Source organism: Nicotiana tabacum, chromosome 3, assembly GCF_000715075.1.
Source record: "Nicotiana tabacum cultivar K326 chromosome 3, ASM71507v2, whole genome shotgun sequence".
Lineage (NCBI taxonomy): Eukaryota > Viridiplantae > Streptophyta > Magnoliopsida > Solanales > Solanaceae > Nicotiana > Nicotiana tabacum.
Window position 1 is genome coordinate 123,456,736 of NC_134082.1, and position 12,785 is coordinate 123,469,520.

Genomic DNA, 12,785 nt, shown 5'->3' on the forward strand with positions numbered 1-12,785 from the left:
CTAAAGGGCTAAGCCACAACAAGGAATTGCACATCACTGTGCAGTGCGAAGATTATTTCATCACCAGAATCCTGATTGACGGAGGGTCCAGCCTCAATATTTGTCCATTGGTGACTCTCAGAACATTGGGAAAGAGCCTGCATGAGATCAAGGATGGAGCCATCACTGTCAAAGCTTTCGATGAATCCCAAAGGTCCACTATTGGGGAAATCAGTTTGTGTCTGCAAATGGGACCGACTTGGTTCATCGTTGATTTTCAAGTGATAGACGACCCAGCATCTTACAACATACTATTGGGACGGCCTTGGATCCATGTCGTTGGGGCTGTAGTATCAACCCTACATCAAGCAGTGAAATTCGAGTGGAATCACCAAGAGGTAATTATTCACGGTGACGATAGCAATCCCATATACAGTCGCCAAACCATCCCAGCAATCGGAGGAAGAAGAAAGATAGGCGGATAAACCTACCATCACATTGAGCGAGTGAACGCCGTGGACAAGGATAAATTGTGGGATAACAAAATTGAAAGTATACTGAATTGGTGTGGATACGAACCTGGCAAGGGACTTGGCAAGAATCTCCAAGGAATCGCTAAGCCTATCAAGTTGAAGAAACACGGTACCACTTTTGGTTTGGGGTATAAATACACTTGGGAGGAGTTCAACCACCGGTCGCCTCCATGGCACAGTCCCTACTACCCGCTGGAGCATTCGATACCTCGCTTAAAGCAGACCTTCCAGCCAGTCGATGTCATATATGGGTCGGAAGAAGAGGAAGCACTAGCGATGATGAGGAATTTGTTTTTGGAAGATGATAATATGGATTGTTGTGTCATTTTCGAGGAGGAGGGGGAGGAAGGCCCTTCTATACAAGTTGTGAGCTGAGGAGCACGCCTCAACAATTGGTCCATCAGAACCACCAGGGCCCGAAAAGCTTCGGGGTAGCAACGCTGAACAAAGCACCATGCATTATCTTTATTTTTCGCTAGTTGACTTTCTTTTCGCATTTTTAATATTGAAATAAGAGCTCCAATGTTCAAAACAATTATGAAATTTATCAAAGCTTTCCAGTTTCTTATAAATCTTGCTCTTATTACTTTTTATCGTTTACTTTATTTACACATCATTACTATTACTTATCGATGAACCGACGATTGTGACATGCAACGAGACAACGCAACAAACGGATATAGACTTAGAAGAAGATGATATACCAGAAGAGGTTGTTAAAGAGGTTGAGGATTTTGAGAATAGACCTAAGTCTAACCTAGACGAAACTGAGATTGTCAACCTGGGAGATACAGAAAATGTCAAAGAAACGCGCATCAGTGTTCATCTGTCACCATCAGAAAAGAAAGAGTACACAGAATTTCTAAGGGAATATGAGGACATATTCGCCTGGTCTTATGATGACATGATTGGTCTCAGTACATCTATTGTAGCTCACAAACTTCCTACCGATCCGACATGTCCACCAGTAAAACAGAAGCTCAAGAAGTTCAAACCTGACATGAGTTTGAAAATCAAGGAAGAAGTCACCAAGCAAGTCAAAGCCAAGGTTCTCAGGGTAGTAGAGTATCCAACATGGTTAGCCAATATTGTGTCAGTGCCGAAGAAGGACGGGAAGGTTAGAGTCTGTGTTGACTACCAGGATCTCAATCGGGCCAGTCCGAAAGATGACTTACCCTTGCCGAACATACATATTCTAATTGATAACTGCGCCAAGCATGAACTGCAATCGTTCATTGATTGTTTTACTGGGTATCATCAGATATGGATGGATAAGGAAAACGCGGAGAAAACGACTTTCATTACGCCATGGGGGATGTATTGTTACAAGATGATGTCGTTTGGGTTAAAGAATGTTGGGGCCACCTACATGAGGGCCATGACTACTATTTTCCATGACATGATACACAAAGAGATCGAGGTGTATGTAGACGACGTCATCATCAAATCCAAGAGAGCCACTGACCACATGGAAGATCTGAGGAAGTTCTTCAACAGACTAAGAAGGTACAACTTGAAGCTGAATCCCGCCAAGTGTGCATTCGGGGTTCCTACCGAAAAACTACTTGGGTTTATTGTGAGTCAAAACCATCCAAGAATTTCCACCACCGAAGAACAAGAAAGAGGTTATAAGTTTCTTGGGAAGACTTAACTACATCAGCTGGTTCATAGCTCAATCCACTGTCATTTGTGAGCCAATATTTAAGATGTTGAAGGACGCCGCTACCAAATGGACTGATGATTGTCAGAAAGCCTTTGACAGAATCAAGGAATACCTGTCAACGCCGCCAGTTTTGGTCCCGCCCGAGCCGGGTAGACCTCTATTACTCTACCTTGCAGTATTGGAGGGAGCTTTCGGTTGTGTTTTGGGAAAGCATGATGAAACGGGAAGAACGAAGCAGGCCATCTATTATCTCAGCAAGAAGTTCACCCCGTACGAGGCCCGGTATTCTCTATTGGAACGCACCTATTGTGCTCTGACTTGAGTAGCTCAGAAGTTGAGGCACTATTTTTGTGCCTATACTACTTATCTCATATCAAGAATGGATCCTTTGAAGTACATCTTTCAGAAGCCCATGCCCACTGGCAAGCTATCCAAGTGGAAAATCCTGCTGAGTGAATTCGACATTGTTTACGTGACTCAGAAGGCAATCAAAGGACAAGCACTGGCAGATCATCTTGCTAAAAATCCCGTGGATGGAGAATACGAGCCTCTAAAGACGTATTTTCCTGATGAAGAAGTATCTTTCATAGGGGAAGATATTGCAGAATCCTATGATGGTTGGAGAATGTTTTTCGACAGAGCAGCAAACTTCAAAGGAGTTGGCATAGGAGTGGTCCTAGTATCAGAAACCAGCCAGCATTATTCGGTGTCTGCCAAGCTCAGGTTCCTATGCACCAACAACATGACCGAGTACGAAGCCTGCATCTTAGGGCTCAAGCTGGACAATGACATGAACATTCAGGAATTGCTAGTGATCGGAGATTCAGAACTGCTTATACATCAGGTCCGAGAAGAATGGGCAACCAAGAACTCCAAGATACTGCCTTATCTGCATCATGTACAGGAGTTGAGGAAGAGGTTCACAAATACAAAGTTCCAACATGTTCCCAGAGTTCAGAATGAGTTTGTCGATGCATTAGCTACCCTATCGTCCATGATACAGCACCCAGACAAGAACTTCATTGATCCTATTCCGGTAAAGATCTATGATCAACCAACTTACTGTGCTCATGTAGAAGAAGAAGCTGACGGAAAACCTTGGTTTCATGATATCAAGGAATATTTGACGAAGGGAGAATATCCAGAACTCACAAATCCTACTCAGAAGCGCACACTTCGGAGATTATCTAACAACTTCTTTCATAGCGGAGGAATCCTGCATAGGAGGACTCCTGATTTGGGATTACTAAGGTGTGTCAACGCAAAGGAAGCATCCAGGATATTGGAGGAAATTCATGCAGGGACTTGCGGTCCACATATGAACGGCTTTGTCTTAGCCAAGAAAATACTCCGAGCTGGTTATTTTTGGATGACTATGGAAACGGACTGCATCCAGTATGTCGAAAATGCCATCGCTGTTAGATACATGCAGACATGATAAAGGTGCCTCTAAATGAGCTTACTGCAACAAGCTCGCCATGGACGTTCGCCGCTTGGGGAATGGATGTTATCGGACATATCGAGCCTGCCGCATCAAATGGGAACAGGTTCATTCTAGTGGCATTTGATTATTTCACCAAATGGGTTGAAGCAGCATCGTACAAAGTAGTGACTAAGAAAGTGGTAGCAGATTTTGTCCGCGACCGTATTGTTTGTCAGTTCGGAATTCCGAAGTCAATCATCATGGATAATGGTTCCAATCTCAGCAGCGACCTGATGAAAGCCATGTGTGAAACCTTCAAGATCAAACACAAGAATTCTACAGCTTACAGACCTTAGATGAACGAAGTTGTAGAAGCGCCAATAAGAATATCAAGAAGATACTAAGGAAGATGATAGAGAAGCATAAGCAGTGGCATGAAAAGTTATCATTTGCTTTATTGGGATACCGCACCACAGTTCGCACATAAACTGGGGAAACTCCCTATATGTTGGTTTATGGTACAGAAGCAGTCATTCCCGCCGAGGTAGAAATTCCCTCCTTGAGAATCATACAGGAAGCAGAACCTGACGATACAGAATGGGTAAGGAGTCGCTACGAGCAGTTAGCTCTTATATATGGGAAAATAATGAATATAGTTTGCCATGGTCAGCTTTATCAGAACAAAATGTCCAGAGCCTTCAACAAAAGAGTCAAGCCGAGACAGTTTACACCGGGGCAGCTGGTGTTAAAGAAGATTTTTCCGCATCAAGATGAAGCCAAAAGGAAGTTCTCTCCCAATTGGCAGGGTCCATACATGATTCACCGGGTTCTAACCGGAGGAGCCCTCATACTTGCAGAAATGGACGGTGAAGTTTGGCCGAAGCCGATCAATTCAGATGTAGTGAAGCGATACTATGTGTAACTTTTACGATTTCCTGTATGATGTAATTTGAACGCCTGACCTGATTCTCGTTTAAGAGAGTATACGTAGGCAGCCCTATGGGTTCGGTCACAATTCAATAAAATTTTCATTTCCCCCCGCTATTGGAAACTGGGGCAGAATTTTGAAGAGGACCCTCAAAATTCCGAATTTAATTTCAGCCATTTATCGCACGCAACCGTCAAAAGCACTAGCCCAGTAAACTGGGGTAGAATTTTAAGGACTCTCAAAATTCCGGAGCGAGAGAGGTTGCAATGTCTTGAACCGTGTTGCATTCGTCGGTTCATCTAAAGAAAACTATTTTAAATTATGTATTTATGTTACATTTTTTCTAAATCATGCATGTCTGGTATCAAAATTGCTTTGTTTAGCAACGCTACCCCAATGATACACAACGCCAAGTAGGACAAGCGAAGCTTATGGGGAAACGAACTAACCTTTCCCCCTTTACAAAACTCACAATTTTTCTTTGGATGCAGGCACTCAAGTCGTAAAATCATCAGATATATCTATACACTCATACTTCCCGGGAATACAACTCTCGGAATCATCACCTATTTACAGTTGCTATCTGTACACGACATCCACAGTAGCCACAATATAGTAATCAACTATCAGCTATCATCTATCAGCTAAGAGATTTCATTACTATTCACCTTTTATTTTCTGCATTGCATAAGGCTACCTTTCTGCCTTCCGAGGTTAAGCTCTGCCTCCATCCGCATTTCTCTGCATTGCATAAGGCTACCTTTCTGCCTTCTGAGACTAAGCTCTGTCTCCATCTGCATTTTCTGCATTGCATAAGGCTACCTTTCTGCCTTCCGAGACTAAGCTCTGTCTCCATCTGCATTTTCTGTATTGCATAAGGATACCTTTCTGCCTTCTGAGGTTAAGCTCTACCTCCATCTACATCTCCTGCATTGCATAAGGCTACCTTTCTGCCTTGCGAGGTTAAGCTTTACCTCCATCTGCATGGCTGAAATACCGCCACCTTATTTCTCTTGCATTGGCTGAAATATCGCCAGTCTATTTCTCTTGTATGACTGAAATACCGCCATTTATTTACGTGTTGCACCGGCTAAAAGATCGCCACCTTCTGCATTTTCATGGGCTGAAAGATCGCCAAATTGTCCAAAGGCGTCATTGTTCGGAGGCACCATTTTCATAGCCCGAGAACGCCATGCCATGGCCTAAGGACCCCATTTTATCTTTTGCATATCATTATTCAAAGGCATCATGGTTCGGAGGCATCATCCTCATAGCCCGAGAACATAATTTCATAGCCTGCGAATCCTTTATCATATGCTTCATGGCCCAGGACATCATGGTCTGAAGACATCATCCTAACCGTCCAAAGACAACATTCACGGTCCAAAGGGAACTTGCATCACGTTTAAATTTATGCACAATATATATATGCTGGTATTGTTCATTCGCAGGTACACTGGCTAGCAATGACCGTCTCAGCATGAGCGATCCCGCTCCAGTTCCCGCAGCCTATCAGACTCTGACCATCCTTTCTCAACCTGAATATCGCGTCCGCTTTTCGAAAATCTCCATCGGCATACTCTGCCGATAGATCCCGAACTACATATGGCCTGATTTATGTAATACCAGGGATATGTAGGCAGCTCAGAAACCATAGCTCGGTCAAACTCTTCAAAATCGTGTCATTCGGTCAAAATTGGCCATCATATCTTTACCTAACAACTCTTTCATCCTTCCCGGGTAAAGAGGGGCAGCTGTTGATACCCAATTTTTCTCTATGTATTTTTATATACAAAATACTTTCAAAATAGTATGTACATATATATATAAGCATGCCCAAGAGTTTTGGTATTTTTTCCTAATTTTTTAAGATTTTAAAATCAATTTATTGTCTTTTTTTAGCAGTACAAAATCCAATAATTATTCCGAAGATTATCATTTTGGTGAATAACTTATCTTATTCTCATATTTACACCAAAATATAATTAAGGTAATTTTTGTATATTTTTTACAAATCTATTTGGTATTTTTATGCTAAATTGCATGTAATTGCAATTATAGCCTATTTCACGATTAGTAGCATTTTATAATTATAAAATTATTTTCAGTATTTTTAAATTAATATTTATATAGTATTTGTTGGCTCAGTGTTTTTAATTTACTTTTAAAGTTATTATTACTATTTTTATAAAATAAAAAGGGGAAATAGGGTATTTAACACTTAGCCCATTTCTATTTCAATTACAGCCCTCTCAACTTTCAATTTTGGCCCTCAATTTGACCCAATTCCGCCTCCAAATTAAACCAGCCCAATCCCCAAATTACCTGACCCCTGACCCGATTAAAAAACCCCACCCGGCTCCCCTTTGATCTAGGCCGTTGATCATTTTGATCAACGACCGTAATTCACCCTTTCCTTTTTAATTCCCAAACCCCCTTGACCTAATTCATTTCACCTGAGATGCCGCCTTTGAACCCCTTCATCTCTCAAATCCTCTCGAGCCTCTCCGAAACCCTAATCGTCTCCCACCTTATCTCACCATGTTTCTACCGGAATCCATGGCGTCTCCGGCCACGAATGGTCTGTACTCATCCTTTCTCACCATCAAACCTAAACTATTCAAGGTTTTGAAGCCCGACTTCAATGGCTCTCTTCAGATCCTTCTCAGATCCGTAGATCTATGGCTTCTCCGGCCATTACCCCGGCATGTTCAAGCAATATGAGTCTTTTCGACTCAGGATCTGACTTTCCTCAAGACCTTTCTCATTTCTAGGGTTTCTCTGAAACCCTAAGATGTCCGAGGTTCTTTACTTGCTTATTTTCTTAGATCTGGAAAATGTCTGTGTTCTACTGATCTTTTTAACGGTTTTCCCCAAATTCTCTTTTCAAAATCGTTTAATTTCGATTTAGGGTTTCTGAAAGGTTTTTCAAAAGCATCTTTCTGATTCTTTTTGTTCTTTCTTTATGTGTGTTTGTCTGTGTTATGCTCGTATGACTTCTTTTACTACACATGTACTGTTTTCTACTTTTTTCTACTATACACGTTACTCTTATACTCACATGTTAATCCGTGTTATGTTTTTCTTACTCTTCTACTATATGTGTTTACTGTGAGTTCTTTGATGTTGTTGGCTTTACTGGACTATGTTTGCGTTCTTACTAAGCATGATTCATCTGTTTTTGCCTAAGTTTGTATCACTTTTTTTTCTGAACTTGTTTAAGTTCTGAATTTTTCTCAAAACGTGTTCTCCATGCTCTTAACTATGTATCGTGTCTGTTTGTTTCTCATAAGTCTTTGGAAAAGACTTCTGAGCCTCTATCGAGTGGCTTGCCTTCTCATCTCTATTATCTGATTCATCTTGAAACCCCAGTATTTAGAGTTTCCTTTGGCAATTTTGATTTTTGTGTTTGAATTAGGGTTACACTTTGGGACCCTGGACTCTCAGACTCATTGTGAGTCTACAAACGGGACTTGCAGCCTTTCTTGCTTATGATTATGAACCTCTCTGTGATTAAACTCTCTTCTAAATAAACTTCTTGATTCACATGTTTGTGTGCTTTTATATATGAGAACTCTTCTTTCAAAAGGTCTTTACCAACTAATTGATTGATTTCAAATTCCTTTTAATAAGTCATGACTGATTGTTACTGATTTCCTTTAATTGAGCCCTCTTTACCTATTCCTGACTTGGTTCATTCGAACTAAGCCTGTAATGTTGATTTTAGTGGTTGTCTGATTGATTCCGTTTCCTTTTTCTTTACAAACCAAGTACCAATGGACTTTTGCCTTAAATAAACTCTATGTATTTACCCTTTTTATGCTACTGTGAAAAGATTTTAATCAAATTTCTTTCCTCAATTGTATTCTACCCATTTGAAATCAAATCCCTTAACTGAAGGGAGATCACATGAGACTAATTTCAAAGTTATTTTCTTACCTTTTCTTACTCGTTTTCTGCACTATAAAAGGGACTACCCTTCTGCACTTTTGACACCACTTCGAGTTCAATACACGACACCTTCACACTTACCAATCTTTAAACTTTCAATTCAATACTTACAATACTGCTTTGAATTCAATACTTCTTTCAATACTCTGCTTTGCTTGAGATCTTTTGGAACTTTTGCATGCAACTTGGCTTTTTCAAGACTACTTTTACTTGTCTGTTTTTCCTGAAACTAGTATGTTCTAATTTAGCTTTCCTGCCTCACCCCTATGTGTTTATTTATAGTTTTCTGCAATCCTGTTTACTTTGTTGTTCATGATTAATGTTAACTATGTATGTTCTTTCCTTGCATCTGTTTTCTGTTATGAATCCCTATCCTTATTCCCTTCTATGTGTTTGAGTTAAGGTTCATGGCCTAGCAGTATCCAAATTACTGCCCAGGTCCAAACCTGATCCTCAATGGATCCTAACTCCCAATTTTGGCTGACAGGCTAGTCAGGGGTATGCCAGCACTCTTAAATTATTGGGCATGACCACCAACCTGCCATGGCCTTCCCTAATCCCCCTCTATGCACATACACTTACTCTTAGATTCTAAGTTTTGTCCCCCCTCTTATGAGCCATGCTTTGGGACCCTGAGTTCCCTCTGAACTTGGACATTTGAGGGCTGACTCTTCCACACTGCACTATAATCTAATTCTGTAATGTGTTTGGGGTGTAAGCACTGCCCTGAGTCCCTTTGAGACTCTTGGGAACTTTGACACATCCCAAATAAGAGAAAGGCTTTTGAAAAAAACGAATCCTGGAAGTTGGTTTATCTCATATTGTTAAACCTTGAGTCTGAATTAGGCTGTTTGGTTGCAGCTGGAAGTTCTGATATATATTTTTTTCTGATTCATTCGGGTTTGTAATAATTTGTAATAACTATGGGGTTCTAGTGAAAAAAGGGAGGGTCATTTATGTATGCATATGGGTAGACAGCATGCTCATATGGATTACTATTTACAAATTCTGCATTTATGCATATCATATAGTACTCTTGCCTATAAGTCGTCTCATTATTATATTAGAAACCATGCCTATAAGTTTCTGCATATAGAAATCATGTATAAGTTTCTGCACTTATGCATTTAGAAATCCTGCCTATAAGTTATGCATTACACGTAGAAATCTTGCCTCTAAGTTGTTTCATTACTGCATTAGAAACCATGCCTATAAGTTTCTGCATATAGAAATCATGACTATAGTTTTGTTTCTGCATTTCTGCATATTCATCTGTCGTTAGGCAAACAATCATAGGTTTAATAATAATCAACTTCATTCTAGATACCATGCCTATAGGGCTCCTGCACTTACATAATCATTTTAAAACCAATAACGCTTAGAAATCATGGCTATAGGAGTAATCAATTGAATCAGTTTCGCTATTCCATCTCTGAGTTTAAAATCAGTAGTAATATCGTTTACAATCTGCAGAACTCTTGTTTATAAAACCAGTAATCCTTTCTTTAAAATCAGTGTTGTTAGATGTCATGCTATCCCACCTAGGCAAACCATTAGGTGATCAATTAACTGTGTCAGTTTTGATAAACTACAATCAGACAAGGCTAATTCGGACTCCTCATCTGAGAAATATGTGATAAATCAACATGTCCTAACGCTTTAATTCAGACCATAACCAGTATTTGAAGTCATGCTATATATTTGCTCCTCTGGGTGAGGAGGCTTGTTTGAGCCTTAATTGCTATTTGTTTTCCCCCTAATTGCTTATGTGTTTTGTTTGTCGCCTAGACTTTTTATCCTTTTAAAACTCTGAAAAGCCCCAACTCCCCCCCTTTAGGATTAGTAGTCTCAAATGCCTCCGGGACTAATAGGATTGGGACGGGTAATAGCATGAAATAAGAAACGATACTATTCCGCGCTTTAATACCTTAACGGGGTGGGAAGGGTAGATATGGATATGATGACCGGTGCGCTAATACCACGTATAGCCCCTCTTTTGAGGAGTGATTATCGGCTATTGTATTGATGTGATCCATATTATTTGTAAACATAGTACCCCTTTTCCTTTATTTGTTTATTTTATTCTCAAATTATTTCTTTAAAATTTCTGCTTTCTTTACTTTCGTCAAACTCTCAACTTGCTCGCAATATTATGTGAAAACTCCCCTCTACTTGAGACTTCTATTTGCTTACTTGTTATTCAAAGTCACAATTGTAACATGGTCGGGAACCACACTAGTGGATCTTGGGGGGTGCCTACCTTCCCCTCGAGATAATTTCTAGCCCATACCCGAACGTTGTTTTTCCAACTCGAACTCTTCTTTAGTGTCCTAATGCACTTTAATCATTAGGTGACTCTTTAACCCAAAAAACCCAATTCCCAAGAGGGAACGAGTTGTCCTCTCAAATGTCATGAACACGATTTTGCCTTAAAAAAAGGGGGCGCGACAAAAGGTTGAGTGTATAAGAAGTTTTCCGTAAACAAAAGGGTGTGTAACAGGGATTTTCGTGCAAGTTTAATGGGTAAACTATGTATTTTGCCTAATAGATGCTCTTAGCCAAAAATTAGTAGTCTTTACAAAATCTTTCACTTCAATTTATAAAGGACAACCCCTTTTGAACCCTAAAAGATATAGCATAAAGAATATTCGAAAGTATATTCCTACTGCCTTTTGTTGTACCTACACTACTACAAATGTCGTGCGCCTTCTAACCGCTGTCAGTCGTCATCTTCAGCGGCCAGAAGACTCCATGTCGTAAGGATCTCGTACCTTATCGTATTCGCCAGTAGCCATGGTCATCTAAATTTGGACCTATACAACAACAATTGATAAAATTCAACTATGAGAGAGAACATGAAAATTTGTGATGGAACCTAAAATTGTTCAAGCAAGTCAATGGTAACATTAATCAATACCTAGTGCGTAACTGTACCAATGTCAGCAGGCAAAGTTCTTTATTAGTTGTGTAAATTGTAACCAAAAGCCAATAGCCCGTTTGGCCAAGCTGCAAAAATTAGCTTATTTTGAAAAATGCTTTTTTCCATAAGTACTTTTCTCAAAAGTACTTTTGGCGAGAAGCAGTTTGTATTTGGCTAATTAATTTGAAAAACACTTTTGAGCAGCAATTAATATTTGACCAAGCTTTAAAAAACTGCTTCTAAGTGTATTTTTCTTAAAAGTGCTTCTCAAAAAAGTGCTTTTGGAGAGAAGCTACTTTTTTCTGCTTCTCCAAATTGAAACACTTTTTTTCCTTCCAAAAGCTTGGCCAAACACCTCAATTTTTGGCCAAAAGCACTTTTGACAAAAAAAGGTTGGCCAAACAGGCTACAAATCCGTTGTCCATGACTCAAAGGCGCATAGCAAAATTATCAGGGGTTAGTGTCTTATTTTCCAAAGAAAGAGGACTAGATTACCAAATCGCAAAACAATGAGAGAAGTCCGACAGAAGCCTGTAGTAGGGGTGGGCATCGGTCGGTTCGGTTATGAATATTATCGGTTTTGCTTATCGGTTATCGGTTTATAAATATCATAACCCGATAACCAAACCGATAAGATATTGGTTATCGATTATCGATCATTATTGGTTCGGTTATCGGTTTACCCGATAAGATAAAACAACTAAAATAGTTTCACAATGTATAAAACTGTTTCGCAATGTATAAGATTTTAAGAATTGTTTGGCTAATACTCTTTTCAAAACTGTTCTATTCCACAAGAATTTAAATTTACTGCAACATCCATAAAATAAACACTAACAAAAGTTTCTATCTTTCATTCTTCAACCCAAAAAATATAAACAAAAATCCCAATATCAGTTAGTGATGAAAAAATAGAATATGAGTCACATTTTCACTTCGACACTTTCTGCAAATACAAGGGATCTAAATGAATAATAAATACAAGTGTCAGCCACGATGCACATGTTTGTGATGTAATATTTGTAAATGTCAAAAGAAAAAGTGAGAAGTTGAGTCACTACCCTTCGACTGCTTTGAAGACTGAACATCTTCATCAAATAGTTCTGCTAAACATAGATAACTTTGTAACAGCTCAACAATTAAAGCACACCACAAATCTCACTTCAGCTTTCAAACAAACTAAGAAAAATCTAGAGCCAACAGAGGCAGATCCAGGATTTAGAGGCTCCGGGTGCCAAATTTTTTGAACGTAGTCATATTACAATTTACTAAATAGGGTACAAATTTAATCGGTTCGGTCTAATTGGATTTCGGTTCGGATTATTCGTCTTTGGAGTTAATATAAACAAATCGATCGAGCAAAAAGATTACGTAATAATTATGATAAT